The 15,487-nt window shown below is 41.0% G+C and overlaps 1 pseudogene; it reads right to left on the bottom strand.

Annotated features, from left to right (window-relative positions):
* Positions 1–467: 467 nt before the first annotated feature.
* LOC133051018 (protein O-mannose kinase-like) overlaps positions 468–15,487 on the bottom strand; it is a 107,399-nt pseudogene continuing 92,379 nt past the window's right edge.

Genomic DNA, 15,487 nt, shown 5'->3' with positions numbered 1-15,487 from the left:
AAGCACCATCCAAGGCAGTAGTAACAGAGATGTGATTTCCGTCATACGTGATATTTTAAATGTTCCTTATGCACTCAAGGTTTTAGAAAGCATGCTAGCTTGCTGAGACGTGGATGACACAGACCTGTCCCTGAGCGGCCACCTGAAACATAGTGACGTCTCCTCCGAACAGTGAAGTACACTGCATATACTCACCTGAAAAAGGGAGAGATACCGCTTGTCTCTTCCACACCCTGCCACTGAAAAACCTCTTCACACGCATTGCTTACAAACTTTGCCAATTTAGTTGTTAGGGACACCTCTTTGTAGCTCCATTTTTGTTACTTCCTTCAGATACTGGTCAGACATTGCTTCTCTCCACCTTCGCTTGCAGCCAGGCTCATGTCAAGCCCATGTGCTCTTGCTTAGCAACGCCCCTCAGGCGGTTAGGAGAGGAGAACCTGGGGCAGAACCACTAACATCTTACATCAGGGCAGAACCGGTACAAGTCTTCCAGCTGTTTCCTGATTCCCACCCCTCATTGACCGTACTGAAGCGTCCAGGACATTCTGAGCAGTGGATCTCTCTGCAGGCTCCTGGCTGTTACACACCTTGTGAATATCAAACAAGTGGAATCGGACCATGTCGCTCCCTTCCACGTGCCCCAGAAGGAAACTGGAGACGTCTGGAATCTTCCAGATGTCGCTCACCTTGTCATAGGTGGGCATGAGGACGTCCTTGAAGGTCGTCCTCTCCCAAAGGCCACAGCCGCTCTGGGGTGACGAAGTCCCCGCGGAGCTCCCAGTGGCCACACTTCACCAAGGTCTAGCCACGGTTCACCGGGGGCAGGGTGTCCAGGTCGTTGAGCGCAAGGCCGAAGTTGGCGGTCAGCGGGTACTGGGGCAGTGTCTTGGACAGGCCGCTGGAGTCGCACATGACCAGCGTGCCCGGGGGGCTGGGGCGAGGAAGTGGAGGACGGCCAGGTTGCCCAGGGCCAGCTGCAGCCTGCAGTGCCACAGGCTGCAGTACTTGGAGAGATTCAGCGTCGCCTGCTGGTTGCCCAGGCAGCCTAAGGGGTGGTACTCGCTGAGGATGCTGTTACCATTCTCGCAGTGGCCCAGCAGCGTGGCCACGTGCTCGCTCTGCGGTTGCCTGCAGCATCCGCCGCTGGTGCAAGAAGTGTCTCTCACCTCCAGCCTGGTGAGCCTCGACGGGGCCACCTTGCGTTCCTTCCACGCGGGCAGAAACACTCCTTTCCCTGCTCCTTCCCTGACACGCTTCAGCTGCCGCATGCCTGTCCTCAGCTGCTCCGAGGACAGCCGCGGGGAGCGGTTGGTCATCTGGCCCAAGCTGAAGTGGCCGGGGGTCGCAGCGGGGGTGGGCAGTGGCCAGGGTCCTCCGCGGAGCGCCGGGGCCAGATGAAGAGCTGGTCCAGAAGAGGCAGAGGAGGACGTTCACGAGGGCCATGGAGAACAGCGGCCCCACCGCGGGGGCATGTCCCTGGGCGGGGGGCCCCTTCCTGCTCTCCTGGGGCCTCGTGTCCACGGCACTGTGCTCTGCCAGCTCCTTCCGGGAGGACATCCCTTCCCGCTCAGGCTTCTGGCCAGACTCCGGCGTCGGGCAAGGTTCTGGCCGGCCCCGCGCACTTGAAGGCACTCTTCCTCGAGATTGCAGGCCCGCATCTCTCCAGCGCTCTCCCTGCGGGCGTCTCCCAGGACTCCTGTGGACTTGACAATGAATTCACCACTCTGGCCTCACAGTCTCCTGAGCTGCTTCCACCAACGCCTGATTCTTAGAAGGTGACCTGGGCTTCGGCAACACTTTCCCAAGAGCTCTACCCCTGCCTTCTCTTTTCCAATCCATTTCCCACAGCAAATAGGATCTGTTTTCTTTCCCGTGGACCCCTTCCCAGGCCCGATGCCGCTGCCTCCTCCTCTCCTGTGATATTTTAAATAGTTTTCATCTTATTATACTCTTTCTTGTTGTTTGCTCAACACATGACACAAGCATTTTCTTGCCATTAAAATTCTACAAGTTTAAAATATTTATAATTTTATATTAAAAAGCGAAAACATCTTGTAAATGTAATTTTATTTATTTTTTTTGAAGGTATTTTTATTTTTATTTTTTTTTTTCATTTAGTTTTATTAGTTGGAGGCTGGGATGGGATGGTTAAATGTAATTTTAATATGTAGTAACATGACATCATGTGCATGTCATTTACTTAATTCCCTATATGTGAGTATTTTAAATTGTCTTCATTTTTTCTGGTTGTAAATGACAAAGATTAATTCTTTTGACTTAAAGTTTAGAGTTCTGCAATTACTCTAATGCCTTAGGAAGGCTGGAATATAAAATCTGACGATCTATCTGTATATTGAGAGAAGGAATTTGCCATGTGTTTTCTTGAAAGTCAATAAATAGGGTAGGTCTAAACCAGGCGGGTGTGGAGTGCCTGGGAGCTCCAGAGTGGGCCCCCCACTGAAGGAGTGGGTGTCACGGAAGACAGAGGATGGGCCAGCAACCCCCCTCCCAGTGCCGACCACCTGACTGCACCCTCACACAAACCCCTGAGCAGGATACAAGTGATACATGCCCCAGACAGCCAGAAATCTTAAACACGGCCAGGGAGTATAAGGATAATTCTAAGTTTTAGAAGAGGTGACTATTAGATTCCTGTATATTAAAAAAAAAAAAAAAAAAAAAAATCCAGTGGTTGGGAGAAACTGTCACTCAGTCTGCATTAGAAGTCATATCATCCACCAGAGAAGGTGTTCTCCAAACGGGTGGACAGCTTCTTTTGGAAGGTTCTGAACTCTAATTTGAAACATTCTTGATGGACATATTCACCTCTTAGAGACATAGAGGAGACGCAGTATTTAAAAAACCAGAGAGAATTCCCAGGTGGTCCAATGGTGAAGACTCCATGCTCTCACTGACGAGGACCCAGGTTCAAATCCTGGTCAGGGAATTAAAATTCTATAAGCTGCACAGCAGGGCCAAGGGCAAAAAAAAAAACACAAAAAACTGAAAAAACCCAAACAGATTGGGGTTAATTCGTGACTGAGAGGGTTTGTTATTTTCAGGAGCAAATTTCTGAGGACAGCCCATAGCATTTTCTGAAGATGGGATTAAGAATAGATTATACATTCATTCACTCACTCACACACACACACACACACACACACGCAGAATAGATGGTACAATACAATTTTATGTCTGGTTTTAGAGGCGGGGAAGCAGGTGGAAGCAGAGGCAGAGACAAGGGGAAGATGGCCTTTCACAGAACTACTGTAACCAAGTGTTTGTGACCCTCTCAGGTTATGTGCCTTTTCTTTTAAACTCCAATGTAATTAAATCAAAGTCAGCAATAATAAAATATCATAAATAATTTTAGTGTATAATATATGCTGACAAATGTTATTAAGGAGATGGCTGTAATAGACAGGGAAATATTTAGTATGACTTCATCTGAAAGTTACATTGCTAAGAAAACTCAGTAATGAGTTTTGCTTTAATTATTCCAATGAAATGACTTCTCTAAATGATTTTAAAATCATGGCGAGTAGTACTTAAAGAATTTCCAAAAGGCTTTTAGGCAGGACTTGTTAACTTGATCAAGTTTATACAAAATATTCTGGGTTTAAAATAAATGTATGTACATAGAATTCTTACTATGCATTGTTCACTGGTAACCTTTTAAAACAGGCTTACCAAACTTCCAATGACTTTTTATTCTGTTTAGTTCTAACTGGGTGATAACCATCTATCTTGGAATTTCCATGAGAGTTCTAATTACATATATTCAATGTCATTGTCCTTCCAAACCATTGAATTGGCCTAGATATGTCAATACAATGGTGTCAAAACTCCTCTTATTAGATGTTTTCTCTACTCTTGAAAATGACACAAAAATCATTTGACAGACTATATTTGATTTTTTTACTTAAAAATATTATCACTCCATGATTTTTATGAAAAAAGCTGAATTGATCATATCTGCCTTTAAAAATATGTTCCACATTCTATCACTCAAAGCCTAGGTTTCCACTTCTATTGTGTACTTTAATATTCAAAAAGATAAAAATATATTATTCATTGACAATGTGCAGTAGGCAGGTAATGAGTTAGAAATGCTTAGAATTATTGCTACCTACAAAATAGCCAAAACTAAAACACTTATTATGCACAGTTCCTATCCTAAGTGATTTAGCTGCTATGCCTACATCACTGTGCTTTTGAAGACAAAGCACTGTGCTTTTGAAGACAAAGTATTGTACGTGAGATACATACAGTATCTGTTCATTCACTCTTGCGTGTAATCATTTTACAAATATTTATTGAGTATCTTCTTTCTGCCAGGTCTTGCATGATGTACTAAATATATAATGAGAACAAAACAGCCACAATCTCTATGAACAGGTGATAGGGACAGAATGAGGGGATGAAATACGTGATTAAATAGTTAATCCCACTCGAGGATTGTAAGCAGAAAGATATGGGAGACCTGTAAATTAATGAATACTTGAGAAAGCAGGTCTGCTTAACCACAAAACCATGCAGTCTTGCTTAGCAACAAAACCAGGCAACAGGAACACAGGACATGCCCCCAAACAATGAAACAAAGGTGGCATGAGCCCCACATCCTGCCCAGTGAACTTAGTAAGTTAATGATCCCTAGGCCATGCTCCCTGCTCACATTAAAAATAATCATTTGTGGACCTAGTTTGACCATGCAGAGACAAGAAAACTCCCGTGCACAACCTGGAAAAATGACCTAATGATGAAAACATGGCATCTACTCAAGAACGACAAAGGAGATCTTCTCCCCCTCCCCACTTTTCCTTTGATTATAAAATCATAGCTCACTAGGTTCTGGAGGCATGGCATTCCTCACCTGCCCACTTATAAACCTCAGAAGCACCCTATTCTAATAAATCATTTCTTATCTACTACTTTGCTCTTGATGAATTCTTCTCTGCACTGAGGCATAAAGGACTATGATACCAGAGCTCTTCAGAGTCCCCCTGAAATGACAACAGTTGGTTTCACAGAGAACTTACAGGTGGTCAAAGATGACACTGATGCTGAAACATGAAGAATACAAGAGAATGAGCCAAGCAGAGGGAAAGTTCATGGACGAGGGAGAAGAGGGAACAGCATATAGAAAGATCCTGAGCCAAGGAAGTGCTTGACATAGTCAGGGATTTTCAGCACATGTGATGAAGGAACATGAGTTTGTGGATAGTGGCCTGAGGATGGAATGGACCAGATTAAATAAGGTCAAACAGCTTGGTTTTAGCTTAAGGTGATAGAAAGGAAGTAGTATTTCCATCAGAGTTCTGAAGTCAGAGGATGTATATTTTAGAAACATCACTCTGGCTACTCTGTGGAGGTTGACTGGTCCATGTGACTGATTTGGTGGAGGAGCCGTGAACCACAGTGATGCCACACTCTTATCCCAAGTACAGAGCTGGGTAAGAGTTTTCTGTGTGTCCCCCTTGTACTCCAGCAAGCATGGAAGTGTGTGCCTCATGTGGGTCATCTATTGGGAGTTGAAAACTCTCTCATTCTGGGTCTTTAGTGACTATAAGAAGAGAGAGTGCCCATCCACCCCACCTGTTACCCACTAATCCATACCAGACTGTAGCAAAAACAAGATATAAATTTGTTAAGGACTCAGATTTCAGACAAAAACCTGGGAATAAGAGCCTTCAATTTTGAGGCATGAGAGTCAATATAGTGACAGATATGTAAGTACAAACCACAGTAGCAAGGACACAATAGATGCTAAGAAAAGGGTAGCTAGAAACTATTATTATGCCTATTGATTCTGGTCTATCTCTGATGTTAACTAACTCTCTTGACTTTGGGTGACTCCTTCAGCTTTCTGAACCTCAATTCCCTGCCATTTTCAATGAAGGATTTGTACTATATCTCCAAAATTTACAAATCTGGATTCTAAGCTGACAGGTTAAAAACACAGGGGAGTTCATAGTAATTTAAAAAATTGGACAACATTTCCTCTTCTTTCATCCAGTATGATAAGCAGATTCTTTGGATACCAGGTCAAGAACACCAGGCAATACCCTCAAGGAGCCAGGCCACTGATGCTCTTCTTTGTGCAAAGAAAGAAGTGAAACTGTTTGGAATTCCTCTAAGTCCATCAAACAAATCTTTAATTTCTCTCTGTAAATTTACAAGCCCAGCAGCTAACATAGGAAAAGAAAGGCACTGATTCTTCCAGCTAAGGCAGGTCACAGGTATTGATAAACTACTGCCAAGGAATTTCCCAGTTTGCACTGCCGTCCTCTTCTGAGAACTTCCAGGTGAATCTGAACATCGCCAGAGCCACTGACTTGAACTCCCAAATGAGAGGCAGGTTTGGGCTTACTCCATGTCCTGGGTGTTTCTGTGTGCAGGCAGGGCAGGTACTCTATTTATGTGACAACATTTCCCAGAAAATCTGGACTCTGGCTCCAAAGCTGCTACTAACTAGCTCTGTGATTCTGCACAAAGAACCCTACCTCCTCCACAGCTCAGGATTCTCATGTGTGAAATAGTGATAGTAATACTCACCGTATGTACCTCCTGGGGTTGTCATAATGATCAGATGAGATGGAATAGAAGTGAATGTCCTTTATAAAGCATACTCTGTCTCACAGATGCATTTGAGAATCACTGATACATTGTTGTTATTATTGCTAGTATGATCTTTCCTGCTCCAAGATCGTTTATCTCAAGGGACCTTCCTTGTGCACATCAGGGACCAAAAAGAAAAAAAGCCTCCCTTCTCCCTTCTCGGTTTGATGCATGACGTGGCTGTGAAGGAAGTTTGCCGACTTGAAAATGTGAACAATCTCTTTCCACTGAGATGTTTCCTCTTTACAGAAAAAAAACAACTGTTTTTTTTTTTTTTTCTTTCTCAATGCATACGAATTTCTGTTCTCCTAAGAGATCCTAACTGCTTTATCTCTGTAATCAGTTTACCTTTCAAGGTGCTTGCTATTCACCGAATAAGCTCACTAAAGTAAGTCTGTATTCTTCAGATCTCATGGGAGGCAAGCCAACCATTTTTACCCAGTTTTCATCCCCAGGGACACTGGTTGACATAAAATTTTGAAACAAGCAACAGGAATGGGAGACAATAGTTTACAACCCATGCATACGCCTAAGACATGATATAAGGTCAATTAGGTGATGAGGGGAGCGGTACCTGGTGGAGTATCTTTGTCCAACAACCTAACAGGTATTATAAAATCCTCCTTCCATAGGAAGCTTCAACCTTTGGGATTTATCAGACTTTTCAGACATCCAAAGTTCTGTCTAGTCTAGTAATACAAATTCATATGAGAATGTATCTCAATTTATTAGCTAAAATCTTGAATAGAGTTGCTGGCAGCTTGCTGAGAGTAAGCCTTAGTTTGGAAACAACAGAAAAGTGGGTACATGCATGGAAAGGGGCAGAAAAGGGCAGAGAGATTATAAAGAAAATAGAATTCTTAGAGTTGAATTATAGCGATCTAATCAAATACCTATAAAAATGACATAATTGCAGCCCAAAGAGGTTAAAGAGTTAAATAGCAAAAAAAAAAAAGTTACTTCAGTCCCAGACCAGCAAATGACTGTCAAATCAAAATGGCTCAGATAATTACAGAAGTGGGCAAAATAGTCCCTTAAGGGAAAAATAGAATATATGATTTTGGTTGGTAGACCTCAGTTTCGATATTACCATAGCAGGAAACATTTTACTAAGTGTCAGATAGTATACAGGACAAGCAGAATAGAAAAACAGGACAGTTCTAGTAGGGTATAGAAATGTAGGCAATTCATGGCAATGCAGGTTGGTATCTTGGAATGGGGCAGAGTGCTTGGAAGTTTGGAAAAGGAACTGCAAGCCCAACTTTGGGAGGGTTGGTGAGAGATTGCCGGAGGTACCAAAGCAGGTCTTGAAAGATGTCTCCAGGAAAAAAATGGACATAAATATGCAAACACAAAAATGTGTGTGAACTCACCCAAGTGCCTGGTGCCAGAGAGGCCACAATGGAAAAGGAGGTTGAAGAGACCTGTGGGAATGTTCTTTCAGCCATCACCATGCTGCTCTTAAGTTTGGACTTGAGTAAGCAATAACAATCCATTTAGGAGTTTTACAGAATGTGACATGATCATATTTGTATTTGAGAAAATTCAGCCTGGCAGAAAGGCAGGGGATGAATCTGAAGGGTGTGTGGCAGTGAACATGCAGAAGGAGACGATAACATTAATTTATAAATCAGGGCCCACAGAGTGGAGCCCAGCCCAGTGGCCCGTCTGTGTCACAAATCCAAACCCAAATCAAGCTGCACTTCATTGTCAAGGAAACCTCACATATACAAGTCACAAGTCTCCAACTCAGCTTTAGCTAACAGAAAATAGGACCTGCTAACCCTACAGTGAGGTCCCTGACTGCCTAGCCAATCATTCTGTGTCCATATTGCTTCCTCTCACAGTCTATAAAACTCACTTGTGCCCAAACCCACTGGAAGGAATGCTCCACTATTTACGAGGCCCTGTACTCCCCAGCCCATGGATTGCTTTTCCCTGAATAAAGAACATCAAAGTGAAAGTGAAGTCTCTCAGTCGTGTCTGACTCTTTGCGACCCCGTGGACTGTAGCCCACCAGGCTCCTCTGACCATGGGATTCTCCAGGCAAGAATACTGGAGTGGGTTGCCATTTCCTTCTCCAGGGGGTCGTCCCGACCCAGGGAATGAACCTGGGTCTCCCGCATTGTGGGCAGATGCTTTAACCTCTGAGCCACCAGGGAAGCTGCAAAGAACATCAAACTGACTACTAAATCATTTTAGGTTTTTTCATTCGACAGAACAGATGCAGGAGATATTCAGAAGGTAAAATAATCTAAATTTAGTGAATGCTTGGGTTGGGGAGTGTGAGATAGGGAGTGATTAAGGACAAGTCCTTGGTTTAGTAATTCTTTTAACATTGGAGGAAAAAACACTTAGTGTAGAAAATATTTTAATTTGTTTATATCATACTCTAGTACTACAGTTGAAGGGGAAGCTGCTAAGATATGAATGGAATTAAGAGGTAAAGAGGTTTTTCTCTGTCTGATTTACTTCACTCTGTATGACAGACTCTAGGTCCATGCACATCTCTACAAATGACCCAATTTCTTCCTTTTCTATGGCCAAGTAATATTCCGATGCATATATGTACCACATCTTCTTTATCCATTCATCTGTCAATGGTCATTTAGGTTGCTCCCACGTCCTAGATATTGTAAATAATGCTGCTATGAACATTGGGATGCAGGTGTCTTTTTTATGGTGTCTTCTTTACTCTTTTTTAAATTTATTAATTTTTAATTGAGTATAATTGCTTTATAATACTGTGTTGGTTTTTGCCATATATCAACATGAATCAGCCATAGGTATATGTATGTCCCCTTCCTCTTCAAACTCTCCCTCACCTCCCACTCCATCCCACCCCTCTAGGTTATCAAAGAGCACTGGATTTGAGCTCCCTGCTTCACACAGTAAATTTCTACTGGCTATCTAATTTTACATATGGTAGTATATTTCAGTGCTACTCTCTCAATTCATCCCACTTTCCCCCGACTGCACCCAAAAGTCTGTTCTCAATGTCGGCATTGCTACTGCTGCCCTGCAGGTAAGTTGATCAGTACCATTTTCCTAGATTCCATATATATTAGTTAATACATGGTATTTGTCTTTCTCTTCCTGACTTCACTCTGTAAAATAGGCTCTAGGTTCATCTCCCTCCTTATAACTGAGTCAAGTGCATTCCTTTTTATGGCTGAGTAATAATCCATCATGTATGTGTATGACAGCTTCTTTATCTATCCATCGGTCAAAGGACATCCAGGTTGCGTCCATGTCCTGACCATTGCAAATAGTTCTGTGATGAACACTGGGGTGAGTGTGTCATTTTCAGTTATGCTTTCCTTGGGGTATATGCCCAGCAGTGGAATCGCTGGGTCATATCTTTAGTTCTATGTGGCATAAGAAAAGTTGTAGAGATGAACTTATGTGCAGGTCAGGAGCAGAGACACAGACATAGAGAACAGATGTGTGGACACAGGGGCAGAGGGATGAACTGGAAGACTGGGACTGACGTAGGTGCACTGCCATGAGTAAAATACATAACTAAGTGGGAACCTGCTTTATAGCACAGGGAGCTCAGCTGAGTGTTCTGTGATGACCTTGACGGGGGGGATTGGGGAGTGGGAGGAAGGCCCAAGAGGGAGGGGATATATGTATACATATAGCTGATTCACTTTCTGATACCACATTGTAAAGCAACTATATCCCAGTTAAAAAAGAGAGAGAGATGAGAATGGACCTACTTTTCCCAATTTAGCTAGCATTCCCCATTTTTGCCTAGTAGTTTTACTGCTAGAAAACTTGACTATCTTAAATATAAAAAAGAAAGTGTATCTTAATGGTACAAAAAATTGCCTTAGATTTATGGAAGCAAGATGATGTTACTCCTTACTTAATAGAAATCAGGAGATATTTGTTGAATCGGTAAAGGCTTAACATTAAAACTACATCAACTGAACTACGGGTCAAGACGGCAGGTAAGCACATGCATTTAATGCTGTTCCCTTGTGAAGTTCTCTACATTTACAGTAAATGAATTTTGTTTGTAAAGCCACACACATGGGCACAACAGAAAAGGAGATGATAGAGAGACAATTCTGGAAGCTAAAAGGCAAATGAGGAAAAGAAAACTTAGCAGAACTGAGAAAGCTAACTCCTAAGTCAGTATTGAAGAAAAACTGAAAACCAACACAAGTTACATCATGGGGTCCTCAAGAAGATCAAAAAAATGCCAGCCCCACCCAGGCAATTTTGGAACTGCAGGGTTGGGAGAGGAACAGTGAGGAAGCAAGAAGAGGCTAAAGTAAGAGAAGGTATAGCTGAAGTAGTTTGAGAATCCAATGAATTGCAACTTCTCATTCATCCCAGCCCCGTGATCCTGGGAGATTTCTGCCACACCATAAAATTCTGGAAGCTTATTTCCTTCAGGAAAGTAAAACACAGGGTGTCTGTGTAAAACACAGGGGTAGGAAATACAATAAGAGTGTGGATACTATCCTAAAAACAAAGAACATAAGTGACTATGCACAGGAATGCTGACTGTTGCAATCCCAAGTCAGTTTCCAGAAAAGCCCTGGCAGTCAGATTTCCATGGCTCTGGGAGGACTGTGGGCAAGGACTTCCTAGGGAAATCTGACCAGCACAAGAAGGAAGTCCCGAAAATACTGAGTGTCCTCCTAGGCAAGAGCTCAGTGTTGATGACCTGTTGGTCAAGCAGATTCACATACATAGCCTTCTTTTTCTATTCACAACCACGAAGAGGAAATCACATTCACCAGACACCAGAATTAAAGGAAAACTTCTAAGTAGAGAAGTCCCTCTCATATGGAATGCAGAGATCAAAGTGATAAACAATATAAAAGCAGCTTGGAGAAAATAGAGACCATAATAAAAGCAAAAGAAAAGGAAATACTTATAGTTTTAGAAAGATAATACAGACATGAAAGAAGCACAGAGACAAAATACAAGAAAAAACATTCATATAAGTTAAAAGGAGTTCTTAGTAATACAAAACATAAACAGAAAATAAAATGGAAATCTCAGCATTAAAATTTTAAGATAAAGTAAAGGGAATAAACTATAAAGCTGGAGGAAAGAGATCTAAAATAGAAAAGTAGAAAATTGGTTGATTACATCTAAATAATAGATGTTCTAGGAAAAAAAAAAGATAATAAAAACAGAAAGGAGAAAATCATTAAGAAAATAATTCAAGAAAAATTCCTGGAAATGGATGACAAGAATTTTTAGATGTAAAGACTGCAAGAGTGCCCAGTACAGTGGAATGACCAGTTTGTATAAGCTTCAAAAGAGGGGGAAAGAATAAACTTGGACCAAGATTAGAGGCTGGAGGTGACTGCAGGTTTTTCAACAATCACTCTGAAAGCAAACACCTTTGGAAAAATGCCTGTAACATTCTGAGGGAAATTTATTTCTATCTAATCTAGTATAAATTACTATGATGCTATAATAAAGATATTTTTGAACATGCAAGGTTAAAAAATATACTTCCCTCTCATTCTTTTTCATTAAATTACTGAAGTATGAGTTCTACCTTGTGCAAAAGAAAAAAGAAAAAAAGGGAGAGAGAAAGAAAATAAACCGAAAATAACCAAAATAGGTCATCCAACACAGAAGAAAGGATGAGAGGATCAAAGCAAGTAATTAATACCTCCATAGGACTGCTGTGCGATAGATCTGAAGGACAGCCAGTAGGGTTTATAACACTGTACCCTAAAAGACAGACATCCCAAGGACTGTCATCTCTAAGATGCCAGTGCCATCCTTCTACTTTGCACAAGTGAATAAAATGCCCGGGTAAATCTGATCCTTATTTGTAGCTGGTCTTGGTTTACCTTGACACTGTGCTGATAAATTTTCTGCTCTTCCAACTGCCATACATCCTAGATCAGTTGAAGACACTCATTTTGCTTCACAGAAATGTTCTTCTTTGATCAACTCCTGAGAGCTGTAGGTAGGGCATGATTCAATCAGGAGTAGAAAATAATACAGAGTCATCAACTCCCCTGGTCATGTTTCTGCAGGATGTCCAGTACCATGTCTGCACCTTAATCTTGCCACATGCCCCGAAGAGGAGATTCATGTCACCTTTACTCCAGTAAAGGTGAAGCCAAGTGATTGCTCAGATTCGGTTCTGTTTGTCTTCTCCTGAGAACTTTCAAGGAAGAGTGGCAATTTGCCCTTTTCTCACACAGCTACTCAAATTTAAAAAATAATCTGCATTTTATTTGCAGATATTTATATTGGCAATACTATGATAAATGAAGCAAGAAATAATTAACAGAAGTCAGGGTAAAAAGTACTTCTGGAAGGTTGACAAGAAGATGCAATTGAGCAAGTTTCTAAAACACTGGTCATATTTAATTTTTAAGTTTGGTAGTGGTTGGATAAGTGGTTGCTTTATTATTCATAAACTCTGTATAAATTTCATACCCGATACAACATATATCATAATCTGTAAAAGTAAAAATAAACATCATATATTTTTCAAAGCTCTTTGTGTTTGGATCCACTGATCCTCTATGAACCTCTATTTGCTCATATTTTACATAATATAGTAAATACTTATTTTCTCCTCATTGTCAAAAAAGAGGTTATTTGTGACAAATGCAGTATGTTGTAGAAGTCTTCATAGAGGTTCTTGAAGAGAGGAATATTTAGGGAAGGCTTCCAAGAGTGAATGGAGCCATGAAGGAAGGTAGGATGTGGTTGCCTTCTCCGTGTAAGTATCAGTTTATTTTTTAAATTAATTTTATTGGAGTATAGCTGCTTAACAGTATCACAGTTTATTTATTCCTCTCCCTGTTCCTGCCCTAGTGACAAGCACAGTACTTACAATATAGAAGGAGATCAATAAATATCGAGTGACTGGTTGTATGTTCAAGGAAAAGGCATTCTAATCTATAGCAGGAAGGCAATTTGCTCTCATAGTATAGCTGAATTCTTTTTCCCCTATAGACTATCTTTGTCCCCCACTTCCCAGAATTACTGAATGAAAGAGTTTCTATAATGAGGTTCGATTAAATCGTATCTGCTTTTTATTAATTTACATGAGTAAATTATTCAGAAACAGATGTTCACATTATATAAAAAGTGAATAATACAGATTTTTCCAGTAGCTTTCACTGACCATCAGTGGTTTTCTCACCATGCAGTTAAACTGGATGATTCAAAAGAATATTTTTCTTGTTTTGTTGATTCTACAAAACTTAAAAATTAATACTAAAATTATGCCCTTGATTTTTTTTTAATTATCTTACTGAAGACAGAACTTCCATGGATGCTTCTGCTGCAATCATTATACGAAACTGATGAGCTGAGGTCAGCAGAGTGACTTGGAAGAAACCCTAGAGGGGATTTGAGTAGTTGAGTTATTGGCTTGTGCTCTGAGGTTTTATTGCAGACACTCAAGAAAAATGGAATTCAAGACCTGCCATTGACCTGAGAGCAGCTAAATGTTTTTGAATGAGCCCCTTTTCTTTGACTATGGGCTATGTTTATTCTCAAACTCCTCAAATAACTCTTCAGTTTAACTCACAACAGAATATTTAGATAATAATCATAGAAGGCTTCTCTCACTGTTGTTAATGCCTCATTGTTATGGCCTTTGTTTTGTTTTTGTCATTCTGGTTGGCTTTAGCTAGAGATACTTTGTTTTATTATTCTGCACCCAATAGATATTTATAAAATAGCAATCATGTGCCATGAATTGTGCGAAGTTCTATGAATCAAATTATGAGAACAAACACATTAAACACTCTCCCCCAATACAAACTTATTTTACATAAAACAATTATACAAATAGACTCCATGGTAAGTGTTTATTTTAAAGAAATTTTTTTGAGGTGGGCCATTTTTAAAGTATTCATTGAATTTGTTACAATATTCCTTCTGTTTTATGTTTTGGTTACTTTGGCCATGAGACACGTGGGATTTCAGTTCCCCAACCAGAGATTGAATCTGCACCCCTTACATTGGAAGGTCGTCTTAACCGCTGAACCACCATGGAAGTCTCAATTGTAAGTGCTTTGAGACAAACATCTAAACCCATGTTCTAAATGTGTCATATTAACTGGAGAATAAAACTTCTCTGGCAAAAATGGAATGGAGTTTCAAGAATACCTTCTCCTGTGATCAAACACATAAAGTAAACTTGCAAATAGAGATAGTATAAGGCAAGAAAAGAGAGAGGAAATTCTGAGGAGAGGAGAGGATTCAGGAAGATGCTTAAAGCAGGAAGTCACCTGGCAGTTTCAAGGACCTGAAAAAAAATACATACATACATACATACATATATATATATATATAAAACTGGAGCTGAATGAGTGAGCTAAAGTGAAAAAGGAGACATAGGTAGGGGCTGGATCATATAGGCCATGGGACCATATTTGAGTTACTTTTCTCTAAAGGGCAGCAAGAAGTCTTTGAAGAGTTTAAATCAGAAAAGCAACTTGGTCACATTTGCACTTAAAGATCACTGGGCTGTGATACAGAGAAGGTCTGAAGTGGGTAAGAATGAATGTAAGGGGAAGAGTGGATCATTCAATGTTCTGCAACAAAACAAACAAACAAAACAAAGTGGGGTGGTTTTCTCAATAAAGGTTGCATTAAGAAAATGTAGCAAAAGATTCATTTACATGATAGGAGCAAAGTTAAGGAGCCAAATAGGAGTTGCAAGCCATTGCATCCCTCAGCCTGAGAAGGCAAGGGGAGCAGAGTTTAGCCAAGCCTGAGAAGGGTCAGAGGAAGAAGTGGGACCAGCTGACAGGCAGGGGATGGAGACAGATGCTCCGATTTTTCCCCTGCCTGATATTGCTCTATTGCCAATGGGTCCCCATCCAGAGCCACCTGAAGAGCATGGATGTCAGTT

This window comes from Dama dama, chromosome 33 (assembly GCF_033118175.1).
Source record: "Dama dama isolate Ldn47 chromosome 33, ASM3311817v1, whole genome shotgun sequence".
In the NCBI taxonomy this organism is placed as follows: domain Eukaryota; kingdom Metazoa; phylum Chordata; class Mammalia; order Artiodactyla; family Cervidae; genus Dama; species Dama dama.
The sequence above is the reverse complement of the archived record's forward strand: the minus strand, read 5'-3'. Positions and strand labels throughout refer to the sequence as shown.